At 43.8% G+C, this 14136-nt stretch overlaps 2 non-coding genes across 2 annotated transcripts; one reads left to right on the top strand and one right to left on the bottom strand.

Annotated features, from left to right (window-relative positions):
- Nucleotides 1-1322: 1322 nt before the first annotated feature.
- Nucleotides 1323-1395, bottom strand: TRNAM-CAU (transfer RNA methionine (anticodon CAU)). Its single transcript has one exon. It is a non-coding gene; the product is annotated as a tRNA-Met (tRNA).
- Nucleotides 1396-11956: 10561 nt separating this feature from the next.
- On the top strand, nt 11957-12029 carry TRNAM-CAU (transfer RNA methionine (anticodon CAU)). The gene has a single exon. It is a non-coding gene; the product is annotated as a tRNA-Met (tRNA).
- Nucleotides 12030-14136: the final 2107 nt, after the last annotated feature.

The following is a 14136-nucleotide window of genomic DNA, read 5'->3' as shown; positions in this document are numbered from 1 at the left end:
CTCTGAGAATGGATGGGGTGGGATTGCTTTTCAGTACTTTCTGCTGAGACATGTTTGTATATCCATTTCTATCTCAAGGAGCCTCTATAACAAAAGAGAAAAAACTGTCTCGGGTTCTGTGTGTGGCACATGAGTTTGAAGGATTTCTGAGGCTATTGTTCGGGACTGGCGTTACAGATGAAATATAGATTCAGGACCAGTGACGATGGGATCCTTGGCAGGCGGATATAACGCCTCGTTAAGGCCAGACTGCCCACCACTCTCCTTCTTTCTCTCTTTCCGAATTCATTTTCTATAAATTCCGCTGGGTATCAGAACCTTCCTTCGGCTGACTGGCGCTTCGCAATCTCCTCTCCAAGCCCGGATCTGTTCCCCAAAATTCTCTCGTTCATGCTTCTAGCTTCTCTTATTAGCTTCTCTAGGTTCGCGTCATCGGCTTTCCTTGTTTCCTAGGTTGAATCCCCAGTTCCAAGGGGCTCCTGTAACAGGGAGCGGGAGCCCACCCTCCCACACGCCGTGTAGCACTCTGCGTCTCTGAGAAGAAAGTGACCACCCCAGCCCAGCACAGATTTTCTTCGTCTTTGAGCACCTGCTCGGAGTTCCCGCCCCTCGTCGCTCCTTGGTTTTTCCTCATCGCCTACATACAGTCTGTTGGATGTCGGTCAAGGTATCGCCAGCCCCTGCCATGGGAACCATTTGGGGAAAAACAGATCCGATTTATTATACTTCAAAGATGCCCAATGATTCCCTGTCGTCTGTGTACCATAAAAATAAAAACAGATAAAAATAAAAAGATCAATGTATTCGACATCTGCACCCAGGCGTACAGCTCTGAGGTGATCAACTGGGAAGCGACTGTTGCCCACCCAGAGGGAAGAAAGGAGCAAAGCCGGAGAATGCGGACGCGGACCCTGCAGGCCGCTGCCTCCCAAGTGAGCGGGTTACAAATTCTGCTAACCCCAGCCCTCACCCCGCTATTGGCTATTTGAGGCATGTGGGGTTTTTTTCCGGACTTGAAGTCTTGTGTTCCACCTGGTTTTTCGGGACCACTCAACATTCCTGAGCTCCACCCCTGCCAAGGTGGAGCCAGCACAGGACTGCAAGCCGAGTCTCCAGACTCATCCAGAAACAGCCACTGCGCGGAGCCGGGAGCGCGTGTCAAAGGAGCACCCACACAGACAGTTACTGTGGGAAAGCTCTGGGCCCGACAAGATTCCACTTGCTTGATATTTCAGAAAAGAAGGAATTATACCCCAGCTGTAAAGGGAATGTGGGTTACAGCTGTAACAAGTACCAGGAAAGTAAGCTTTCCTTGCAAAAGTTGCCCTCTCTGAGGCTCGAACTCAGGACCTTCAGATTATGAGACTGACGCGCTGCCCACTGCGCTAAGAGGGCGACGAAGTGCGGCCGCCCGCCAGATTCCACAGGAATTTCCTAATTTCTTTCCCCAGGCGGGTTATTTTGGGACTTCAGTTTTCTTCGCCCAAGGTCGCTAGTTCTCCAAGATTATTTCCAATAGGCACGCGTAGGCTCCTTTTTAGCCCATCGGAAGAACCTCACAGTCGGAAGCCATAGTGTACTGAACAATTATGCCTGACCTCATTTTCTATTGATCTGGATCTTCGTCCCCTCAGATATATTAGGCAATAATTACTGTCCACAGTTTCCTTAGTTGGAATAGCGGGCTCTCACTAAATGGTAGTTGAATGAATGAAAAGCTCCCAAACATGCCTGCAGTTTACACTTACCTGTCTTAATTTAAATTTGCATTTCCACTTACGTCACCTGAGATAGTCCCCTCAAAATATCACCAACTGATTTTATGATGAGTCTTCATGTTTTCTTCACCTCTATGCTCCAAAAACCCTATTAAAGATTTTATTCCCATAATTTCATTTAGTCCAATTTATTTATTTATTTATTTAGCCATAAATCTATACATCATTATCCCCATCTTACTGATGAAACTGAGGAGCAGCAGAACTAAATCCACAGCTGATAACGGGCAAAACCAGATCTTGAAAGCAGATTTTGTTTTCCAAAAAGTGTGCTGCGCTCTTTCTCCCTCTGGATCGTGTAATCTCCCCTTTTCCTCTCCACACCACCACACTCATTTGTTAAGCAAATAGCTATAGAATTTTAGATTCGTTGGTCCATTCAACAAACTTCAATTCACCACCTGCCATGTACCCGGCATTTATGTTCTAGATTTCCAAGGCATCCTTGGCCCTTTATCCCTAACATCCCTACAAACACCTTAAATCATTAGTTCTCAAAGTGCGGTGCCCAGACCCACCACATAATTCTCGAGGAGACATTCCATTTCAGGTACTGTGCTACCTGAAGGCTTTGAGGATTCAGAGGAAATTGAGCCATCCCTGACCTCAGGAGCTGACAGGACAAACTGTCGTGTCTGGTCCGGTTCCTATACTCTCAAACTTCCGGATTCTTATAAATGTATCTTCCTAAATATTTTATTTTGATACTGTAACTCTTCCGCTCTGTACTAGTTTGCTAGGGCTGCCATAATAAATATCACAGACTGAGTGGCTTAACCAACAGAAAATTTTCTCAGTTCTGGAGGCTAGAAGGGTTGTTAGCTTTGGTTTCTCCTGAGGCCTCTCTCCTTAGCTCGCAGATGGTCACTTACCTTCTTGCTATATTCTCCCACGGTCTCTCTCTCTACACGTATTTCCATCTTTTCTTATAAGAACACCTATTGGGAGTTAGGGTTTTGACATGAATTTGATGACAGGTGGGGCGGGACAAAATTTCACCATAACAGGCTCAAAGTTGTTTACATTTTCACCTTCATATTTGCAGTAGACTTTGTTACTGGAAAGCACTACTTGCTTTTTTTTTTCTTAACAAGTATTTTAAAGCCCCTTAATTAAACAGACCATATACCTTTCCTTATCTAGGAATTCCCACTCCAGTGCCTGGTCCACACATCCATTATTTCTCCTCATCTCCATTCTTCAAGGCCCATTCTTGATTCTTTCATTCTTATTTGAAAGAATGTAGCATGGAGGAATGTAGCATACTAGTTTTTCCCTCTGAGTTGCATGACTCATTGTCGGTAACTATCTTATGGTTTTTGCTGTTATGACATTTAGTATGGATGTGTGGTATCTTTCATTACTATCCTCCATCTAGTAGTCACCGTTTCCATAAGGAAGTGCAGCCAGTGTGAACTACAGTCCAAAACCTCACATATGCATAGACTGGTTATGTAGTCTAAAGAAATTCCTGGCTCTGAGTCCTAATCCTGAAGGTAGTGGTAAACTTCAGCCCTTTGCTGTCTTATTCACTTAGGTTCATGCCAGGATTATGGGGCCCAATGCAGGTCCCAGGAAAAAGAGGGAGGGATGTAATGCTAAAGCTGTTCCTATTTCTACCCGCCAGGTTTGTCGTTGTTGTTGTTTGTTTTTCAGGTGGAAGCTCAACAGCATCCATGCCATGGGTGATTGATGCTGTGTTTCTCTAATGTTAGCAGTATCTTTTTCTAACGAACTCTCTCCTTGTTGATCTCTTGTCATCTGTCTCGGCCAATGTCAGTAAGGGGTCTGCATGTAAAAATGCTCATAGGTACTTGAGATGTTCATCTTTTCCTCCTTGTTTGGGTGAATTGTTTCTTTCTTAATTTAGGGAAGTCCCTTCTCTCCATTTTCATATTCCAAGCCAATATGCTTCTCTTAAAAAACCTCTCCTTCGTGCTACAGCCTCTCCAGACTCTTTTCAGGTCTTGGCTTAGATCTTTGAGGGGAAATTTTTGCAACACAACTACTTTCTACTTTGCTGCACACCTCCATTTAAGCTCAAATACAGACCCAAAATGATAAAAAAATATATATATATATACATTTGCATCTGCAGATATATACCTCAATGCAAATAGAAAACTGTGGACAATAGAGCAGTGATTATCTGCTTTCTGCTCTGGTTTTGTACAGTCTTCATGTGATAATTTGTTGAAAGCAGACAAGCGGGAGCTATAGGCCAGAACAAGACATTATTCTATGAGAATAATTGGGGCACAGGAAATTCATGGTTTATTCATAGAATACATACTTTTTATTTTATTTGCCATTTCTAAACAGAAATTACATCTCATTTGCACTCATACTCAGAAATCGGAAATGTTGGGAGAAAAGCTGAGGCAGGGCTTGCATGTCTGACATAATGTAAAAGAGTCTTGGAACATGTCCTGGGTCCAGGGTCTAAAACCCTTCGTGGCCTTTGGAACACCAAACTCTGTGCTAAAGGGCGGAAGGCTGCCCTGCCACACCACAATCTAAGCCCAGGGCATACAGCCCCTCATGGCTTGGATGGAATCCAGGGCTCAGGGTATAAAACCCCTCCTGGCCTCTGGAATGTGTCTAGACTTGCTGGCTCCTTGCTTCTAGCACTCCCAGGCTCATAAAACGATTGTATCTTAAACTAGAAGAACATGCTCCCCATTATCTCAAGTAGGAGAACATGTTCCGTATGCTGCAAAGGAAATGCTAAACCGTCACAGCTATAGTTCATGCGCTTGATGCGCTGCTTCCTTTCAACCCCCACATCCTCACCACCTGCTTCTTTGTTTGATCACCAATAGATAGTGTGGGCTTCCAGAGCTCAGGGCCTTTGCAGCCTCCACACTAGCTTTGGCCCCTTGGACCCACTTTATGCACTCTTAAACTTGTCTTGTCTCATTCCTTTGACTCTGCCGGACTTCGTAGCCCCCACGGCCTGGTGTTGGGTCTGGCCACCCCAATAGGAAATGCCAAGTGGCTTCTTTATATTATGCACTGCTATGGTTCGAATACCCGCTTCAAACCTCATGCTGAAATTTGATCCCTAATGTTAGAGGTGGGACCTAGTAGAAGGCATTTTGGTCATGAATAGATGAATGCCCTCCTTCTGGGGTGAGTGTGTTCTCACTCTATTAGCTGTTAGAGCTGGTTGTTAAAAAGAGCTTGGCACCTCTCCCCCAACTTGCCTCCTCTCTTGCCATGTGACCTCTGCACAAACTAGCTCCCTTTCAACTTCTGCCATGAATGGAAGTAGTCTCCAGGCCCTCACCAGATGTAGATGCCGGTGCCAAGCTTCATGTACGGTCTGCAGAACTGTGAGCCAAATAAACCATTTTTTCTTTATAAATTACCCAGTCTCAGGTGTTCCTTTTAGCAACACAAAATAGACTAAGGTGTGTACATTTTTGTACCTGTCAAATGTGGTTAGAATACCAAATGAGGTACTGCCTCACAGATCCCTGAGATGTCATTACTTGGCATAACAAAATCATAATATAGATATCATAATAATGCATAAGCAGACAGGGAAAAATCATAATAATAACAAAGCTCATTAAGAGACAGCCACATAAGTTTATCAGTTAGTTCTCTCTAAACTCCGTAATATGAATGTGGCTAATCTCCGGGATTTAATAATACGAAAAATATGTTTTGGTCTCCCAGTGTCATTTTAATCTTATTCAGTAGGATACATTCTTTCCCTACCTCCATATGAGGACATACACAGTTTTATGCCTCATCCCAGGCAACACAGTCTCAGTCTCAAAGTTAAGATGCTGAGCTCCATGTGACACTCTAAAATTTGAACTTGACATAAAGATCAGATCTCTTCCTTTACCTACTGGGGCTGTTGAGTCATGACTATTTGGGTAGTTTTCTAGGGAAAACACATACACATGTACACACATGCATGCAGATGTGTGAGCATGTCTATCTGCACATATATCGACACACACACATGCTTGCATACTGTGTACACAATACATGGATACACACACATCCATGCACACACACCCACATGCATTTGCACATACATGTGTACATATCTTTACACACTCACACATGTACACACGTGTATATACACGTATACATACACACATGAATGTGCAGCTACATGTGTACATGCAGGTATATGCATGTATGCATATGCATATGCGTCCGTAAATACACACATACATACACACATACATGCGGTGTACATGCATGTATACATAAACATGTGTGCATGCATGCGTGCATGCATGCATGTATACACATGTATGTGTAGATACCTTTGTGCACATGTGTATGTGCATGTATGCGTACACATGCATACATGTGTACGCATACACACATGCATACATGTGTATGCACATACATTTACACATGCATGTGGTGTACACAGACATGTATACATAAACATGTGTGCAATCACGTCTACATACACACATGCACCTGTAGATACATGTGTACATGTTCTGTGTGGAAGACGTGCAAGGGGAGAAGAAAAGACGCACACATAATACCTTTAAGGGTAAACAACCTTTATCCTATGTAAATGGCAATGCAGATAAAATAAGCAAATGATATAGTAAGCAAATTGAAATAATAAGCAGACTGATATAATAAGCAAATTGCAATGGGAAGGAAAAAGACATGTATATATATATATACACACACACCAGACTATGGAGGATTCACCAACAGACCGGGAAGCAACAGCCTGGGCTCCAGAGTTGGCCACCTGTCTGCACACAGAGGAGGAGAAGTCTCATGAAGCTTCAGCGCAGTCTGGAACCCTAGCTCTTTTTGTAATGAGTTGTTTGGCATGAGGCCCAGTCACGAGGGCCCTTTGCAACTGGGCTCAAGGATCACAAAAAGGTTAACTTGTTTTTGTGATTGTCTGTTGTTTTTCAATAACTAATGTATAGGAATAGATTGAAATGGAGATTTCTCTGAAACAGCACTGGATGAACACCTCAATGGGTTCACACAACCTGCTCCAGACAGATTTCCCTCATGCTGTTCTCATGACAATGAGTGAGTTCTCCTGAGATCTGGTTGTTTAAAAGTGTGTAGCACTTCCCCCTTCGCTCTTTCTCTCTGACTCTGCCATGGTAAGGCATGCTTGCTTCTCCTTCACCTTCTGCCATGATTGTTTCTTGAGGCCTCCCAGCCATGCTTCCTATACAGCCTGTGGAACTGTAGGTCAATGAAACCTCTTTTCTTCAAAAATTACCCAGTCTCCAGTAGTTCTTTAAAGCAGTGTGACAATGGACTAATACAGGTGCCAACAAGTTCAATCACTGGCACCAAAATATGGGAGATACGGTAGTTAGACGCATGAGAAATGTAAAGGGGAGAAATGGGCAGATTGACTGCCTGAAGTTCCTTCTATATTGGAATTGGCCTGTAGTCCCAGGGCGTTTCAGGGACAACCAGATGTAGGCCTTTCCCACAAAACAGGTGTGGGAATCAGGAGAGAGGGAGCATTGGCATGAGGACAACTCTGAGCCAGTCCCAGTGGGCTATGTGGAAGGATGAACGTAGCTAAGGAAAAAGAAGCAGAAGGAAGCTTTGAGTTTTGCAGTGGCTGGAAAAGCAGTCATAAAGAAGGGGGTACAGGAGAGTACATCATCATCAAGGGAAATGCACATGAGAATCCACAATCATGGATCGTATTAAAAAAATTATTCGTATTCAAACAGCTGAATGGAAAGCATGACACTGACTAATGACAACACCATTTAAAAGTAAGAATTTTATTATTCTCCCCACCACCCCTCCCTGGCTTTAACTCATCTTCCATCACAATTGAAACACAGAAGTCTCAGAACAGGGGTTAACAAATGGTAGAATGTTAGGGTAAGAAAAGAGAGATGAAACATTTTCCCTAGAAAACTACCCAAATAATCATGACTCAACAGCCCCAGTAGGTAAAGGAAGAGATCTGATCTTTATGTCAAGTTCAAATTTTAGAGTGTCACATGGAGCTCAGCATCTTAACTTTGAGACTGAGACTGTGTTGCCTGGGATGAGGCATAAAACTGTGTATGTCCTCATATGGAGGTAGGGAAAGAATGTATCCTACTGAATAAGATTAAAATGACACTGGGAGACCAAAACATATTTTTCGTATTATTAAATCCCGGAGATTAGCCACATTCATATTACGGAGTTTAGAGAGAACTAACTGATAAACTTATGTGGCTGTCTCTTAATGAGCTTTGTTATTATTATGATTTTTCCCTGTCTGCTTATGCATTATTATGATATCTATATTATGATTTTGTTATGCCAAGTAATGACATCTCAGGGATCTGTGAGGCAGTACCTCATTTGGTATTCTAACCACATTTGACAGGTACAAAAATGTACACACCTTAGTCTATTTTGTGTTGCTAAAAGGAACACCTGAGACTGGGTAATTTATAAAGAAAAAATGGTTTATTTGGCTCACAGTTCTGCAGACCGTACATGAAGCTTGGCACCGGCATCTACATCTGGTGAGGGCCTGGAGACTACTTCCATTCATGGCAGAAGTTGAAAGGGAGCTAGTTTGTGCAGAGGTCACATGGCAAGAGAGGAGGCAAGTTGGGGGAGAGGTGCCAAGCTCTTTTTAACAACCAGCTCTAACAGCTAATAGAGTGAGAACACACTCACCCCAGAAGGAGGGCATTCATCTATTCATGACCAAAATGCCTTCTACTAGGTCCCACCTCTAACATTAGGGATCAAATTTCAGCATGAGGTTTGAAGCGGGTATTCGAACCATAGCAGTGCATAATATAAAGAAGCCACTTGGCATTTCCTATTGGGGTGGCCAGACCCAACACCAGGCCGTGGGGGCTACGAAGTCCGGCAGAGTCAAAGGAATGAGACAAGACAAGTTTAAGAGTGCATAAAGTGGGTCCAAGGGGCCAAAGCTAGTGTGGAGGCTGCAAAGGCCCTGAGCTCTGGAAGCCCACACTATCTATTGGTGATCAAACAAAGAAGCAGGTGGTGAGGATGTGGGGGTTGAAAGGAAGCAGCGCATCAAGCGCATGAACTATAGCTGTGACGGTTTAGCATTTCCTTTGCAGCATACGGAACATGTTCTCCTACTTGAGATAATGGGGAGCATGTTCTTCTAGTTTAAGATACAATCGTTTTATGAGCCTGGGAGTGCTAGAAGCAAGGAGCCAGCAAGTCTAGACACATTCCAGAGGCCAGGAGGGGTTTTATACCCTGAGCCCTGGATTCCATCCAAGCCATGAGGGGCTGTATGCCCTGGGCTTAGATTGTGGTGTGGCAGGGCAGCCTTCCGCCCTTTAGCACAGAGTTTGGTGTTCCAAAGGCCACGAAGGGTTTTAGACCCTGGACCCAGGACATGTTCCAAGACTCTTTTACATTATGTCAGACATGCAAGCCCTGCCTCAGCTTTTCTCCCAACATTTCCGATTTCTGAGTATGAGTGCAAATGAGATGTAATTTCTGTTTAGAAATGGCAAATAAAATAAAAAGTATGTATTCTATGAATAAACCATGAATTTCCTGTGCCCCAATTATTCTCATAGAATAATGTCTTGTTCTGGCCTATAGCTCCCGCTTGTCTGCTTTCAACAAATTATCACATGAAGACTGTACAAAACCAGAGCAGAAAGCAGATAATCACTGCTCTATTGTCCACAGTTTTCTATTTGCATTGAGGTATATATCTGCAGATGCAAATGTATATATATATATATTTTTTTATCATTTTGGGTCTGTATTTGAGCTTAAATGGAGGTGTGCAGCAAAGTAGAAAGTAGTTGTGTTGCAAAAATTTCCCCTCAAAGATCTAAGCCAAGACCTGAAAAGAGTCTGGAGAGGCTGTAGCACGAAGGAGAGGTTTTTTAAGAGAAGCATATTGGCTTGGAATATGAAAATGGAGAGAAGGGACTTCCCTAAATTAAGAAAGAAACAATTCACCCAAACAAGGAGGAAAAGATGAACATCTCAAGTACCTATGAGCATTTTTACATGCAGACCCCTTACTGACATTGGCCGAGACAGATGACAAGAGATCAACAAGGAGAGAGTTCGTTAGAAAAAGATACTGCTAACATTAGAGAAACACAGCATCAATCACCCATGGCATGGATGCTGTTGAGCTTCCACCTGAAAAACAAACAACAACAACGACAAACCTGGCGGGTAGAAATAGGAACAGCTTTAGCATTACATCCCTCCCTCTTTTTCCTGGGACCTGCATTGGGCCCCATAATCCTGGCATGAACCTAAGTGAATAAGACAGCAAAGGGCTGAAGTTTACCACTACCTTCAGGATTAGGACTCAGAGCCAGGAATTTCTTTAGACTACATAACCAGTCTATGCATATGTGAGGTTTTGGACTGTAGTTCACACTGGCTGCACTTCCTTATGGAAACGGTGACTACTAGATGGAGGATAGTAATGAAAGATACCACACATCCATACTAAATGTCATAACAGCAAAAACCATAAGATAGTTACCGACAATGAGTCATGCAACTCAGAGGGAAAAACTAGTATGCTACATTCCTCCATGCTACATTCTTTCAAATAAGAATGAAAGAATCAAGAATGGGCCTTGAAGAATGGAGATGAGGAGAAATAATGGATGTGTGGACCAGGCACTGGAGTGGGAATTCCTAGATAAGGAAAGGTATATGGTCTGTTTAATTAAGGGGCTTTAAAATACTTGTTAAGAAAAAAAAAAGCAAGTAGTGCTTTCCAGTAACAAAGTCTACTGCAAATATGAAGGTGAAAATGTAAACAACTTTGAGCCTGTTATGGTGAAATTTTGTCCCGCCCCACCTGTCATCAAATTCATGTCAAAACCCTAACTCCCAATAGGTGTTCTTATAAGAAAAGATGGAAATACGTGTAGAGAGAGAGACCGTGGGAGAATATAGCAAGAAGGTAAGTGACCATCTGCGAGCTAAGGAGAGAGGCCTCAGGAGAAACCAAAGCTAACAACCCTTCTAGCCTCCAGAACTGAGAAAATTTTCTGTTGGTTAAGCCACTCAGTCTGTGATATTTATTATGGCAGCCCTAGCAAACTAGTACAGAGCGGAAGAGTTACAGTATCAAAATAAAATATTTAGGAAGATACATTTATAAGAATCCGGAAGTTTGAGAGTATAGGAACCGGACCAGACACGACAGTTTGTCCTGTCAGCTCCTGAGGTCAGGGATGGCTCAATTTCCTCTGAATCCTCAAAGCCTTCAGGTAGCACAGTACCTGAAATGGAATGTCTCCTCGAGAATTATGTGGTGGGTCTGGGCACCGCACTTTGAGAACTAATGATTTAAGGTGTTTGTAGGGATGTTAGGGATAAAGGGCCAAGGATGCCTTGGAAATCTAGAACATAAATGCCGGGTACATGGCAGGTGGTGAATTGAAGTTTGTTGAATGGACCAACGAATCTAAAATTCTATAGCTATTTGCTTAACAAATGAGTGTGGTGGTGTGGAGAGGAAAAGGGGAGATTACACGATCCAGAGGGAGAAAGAGCGCAGCACACTTTTTGGAAAACAAAATCTGCTTTCAAGATCTGGTTTTGCCCGTTATCAGCTGTGGATTTAGTTCTGCTGCTCCTCAGTTTCATCAGTAAGATGGGGATAATGATGTATAGATTTATGGCTAAATAAATAAATAAATAAATTGGACTAAATGAAATTATGGGAATAAAATCTTTAATAGGGTTTTTGGAGCATAGAGGTGAAGAAAACATGAAGACTCATCATAAAATCAGTTGGTGATATTTTGAGGGGACTATCTCAGGTGACGTAAGTGGAAATGCAAATTTAAATTAAGACAGGTAAGTGTAAACTGCAGGCATGTTTGGGAGCTTTTCATTCATTCAACTACCATTTAGTGAGAGCCCGCTATTCCAACTAAGGAAACTGTGGACAGTAATTATTGCCTAATATATCTGAGGGGACGAAGATCCAGATCAATAGAAAATGAGGTCAGGCATAATTGTTCAGTACACTATGGCTTCCGACTGTGAGGTTCTTCCGATGGGCTAAAAAGGAGCCTACGCGTGCCTATTGGAAATAATCTTGGAGAACTAGCGACCTTGGGCGAAGAAAACTGAAGTCCCAAAATAACCCGCCTGGGGAAAGAAATTAGGAAATTCCTGTGGAATCTGGCGGGCGGCCGCACTTCGTCGCCCTCTTAGCGCAGTGGGCAGCGCGTCAGTCTCATAATCTGAAGGTCCTGAGTTCGAGCCTCAGAGAGGGCAACTTTTGCAAGGAAAGCTTACTTTCCTGGTACTTGTTACAGCTGTAACCCACATTCCCTTTACAGCTGGGGTATAATTCCTTCTTTTCTGAAATATCAAGCAAGTGGAATCTTGTCGGGCCCAGAGCTTTCCCACAGTAACTGTCTGTGTGGGTGCTCCTTTGACACGCGCTCCCGGCTCCGCGCAGTGGCTGTTTCTGGATGAGTCTGGAGACTCGGCTTGCAGTCCTGTGCTGGCTCCACCTTGGCAGGGGTGGAGCTCAGGAATGTTGAGTGGTCCCGAAAAACCAGGTGGAACACAAGACTTCAAGTCCGGAAAAAAACCCCACATGCCTCAAATAGCCAATAGCGGGGTGAGGGCTGGGGTTAGCAGAATTTGTAACCCGCTCACTTGGGAGGCAGCGGCCTGCAGGGTCCGCGTCCGCATTCTCCGGCTTTGCTCCTTTCTTCCCTCTGGGTGGGCAACAGTCGCTTCCCAGTTGATCACCTCAGAGCTGTACGCCTGGGTGCAGATGTCGAATACATTGATCTTTTTATTTTTATCTGTTTTTATTTTTATGGTACACAGACGACAGGGAATCATTGGGCATCTTTGAAGTATAATAAATCGGATCTGTTTTTCCCCAAATGGTTCCCATGGCAGGGGCTGGCGATACCTTGACCGACATCCAACAGACTGTATGTAGGCGATGAGGAAAAACCGAGGAGCGACGAGGGGCGGGAACTCCGAGCAGGTGCTCAAAGACGAAGAAAATCTGTGCTGGGCTGGGGTGGTCACTTTCTTCTCAGAGACGCAGAGTGCTACACGGCGTGTGGGAGGGTGGGCTCCCGCTCCCTGTTACAGGAGCCCCTTGGAACTGGGGATTCAACCTAGGAAACAAGGAAAGCCGATGACGCGAACCTAGAGAAGCTAATAAGAGAAGCTAGAAGCATGAACGAGAGAATTTTGGGGAACAGATCCGGGCTTGGAGAGGAGATTGCGAAGCGCCAGTCAGCCGAAGGAAGGTTCTGATACCCAGCGGAATTTATAGAAAATGAATTCGGAAAGAGAGAAAGAAGGAGAGTGGTGGGCAGTCTGGCCTTAACGAGGCGTTATATCCGCCTGCCAAGGATCCCATCGTCACTGGTCCTGAATCTATATTTCATCTGTAACGCCAGTCCCGAACAATAGCCTCAGAAATCCTTCAAACTCATGTGCCACACACAGAACCCGAGACAGTTTTTTCTCTTTTGTTATAGAGGCTCCTTGAGATAGAAATGGATATACAAACATGTCTCAGCAGAAAGTACTGAAAAGCAATCCCACCCCATCCATTCTCAGAGCCTAAAATCAAGCTAGTCAGAGGAAGGGATTTACAAAGCAGGACTGCACTGTGGGACAATCCCTGCATTTTGGCTCTCCCTCACATCCTCTTCAAATTGAGCCCAAGCCCCACATTCTGAGGATGATACTCTGGACATGAGGGGGCTCTGAAAAAGGGCTGTTCCCTCCGCAAACTCAGAGTGATGCACACAGCCTGGAGGAAATGAGAAAATTATCACAAGTCTTTCAGATTCACACATGCCGTGTTCCCTTTGTTTTAAGGCCACGAAGGTCAAGTAAGGACCCAAATAACTACCAAACATCTCAGAGAACGCTTTGGGCAAGAGTGCGGAGGCAATCAATTGCCTTGCTCCCATTACAGTTTGTAGTTACTAATTTCACGGAAGAGAGCACGTCACACCTGGGGCAAGACACAGTAGGAACTGCCAGATTAATTAGCACAGACATCCCGGAATGTTCTGCGGCTCTTGTATTTTAAGGAAGTTATGATTACTGACTGACTGTTGATGAGTCAACAGTTGATGAAGAGGAGGTTTTGGGGCTGGCCATTCCAGACTCCATGTTCACACCACGGCACCACCATTCCCTAGGGTGTCTAGACATGTATACTGGCAAAAACCATGTATATAGAGAAAATGATTTATTTATATGTGAGAGCACTTTTAAGTTTAAAACTTTCAATAAAGACTTTTTTTTTTTTTTTTTTTTTTTTTTTTTTGAGAGTGCAGTGGTGCGATGTCGGTTCACTGTAACCTCCACCTTCCAGGTTCAAGCGGTTCTCCTG

The sequence above is a fragment of the Pongo pygmaeus genome, chromosome 5 (genome assembly GCF_028885625.2).
Source record: "Pongo pygmaeus isolate AG05252 chromosome 5, NHGRI_mPonPyg2-v2.0_pri, whole genome shotgun sequence".
NCBI lineage: Eukaryota > Metazoa > Chordata > Mammalia > Primates > Hominidae > Pongo > Pongo pygmaeus.
The sequence above is the reverse complement of the archived record's forward strand: the minus strand, read 5'-3'. Positions and strand labels throughout refer to the sequence as shown.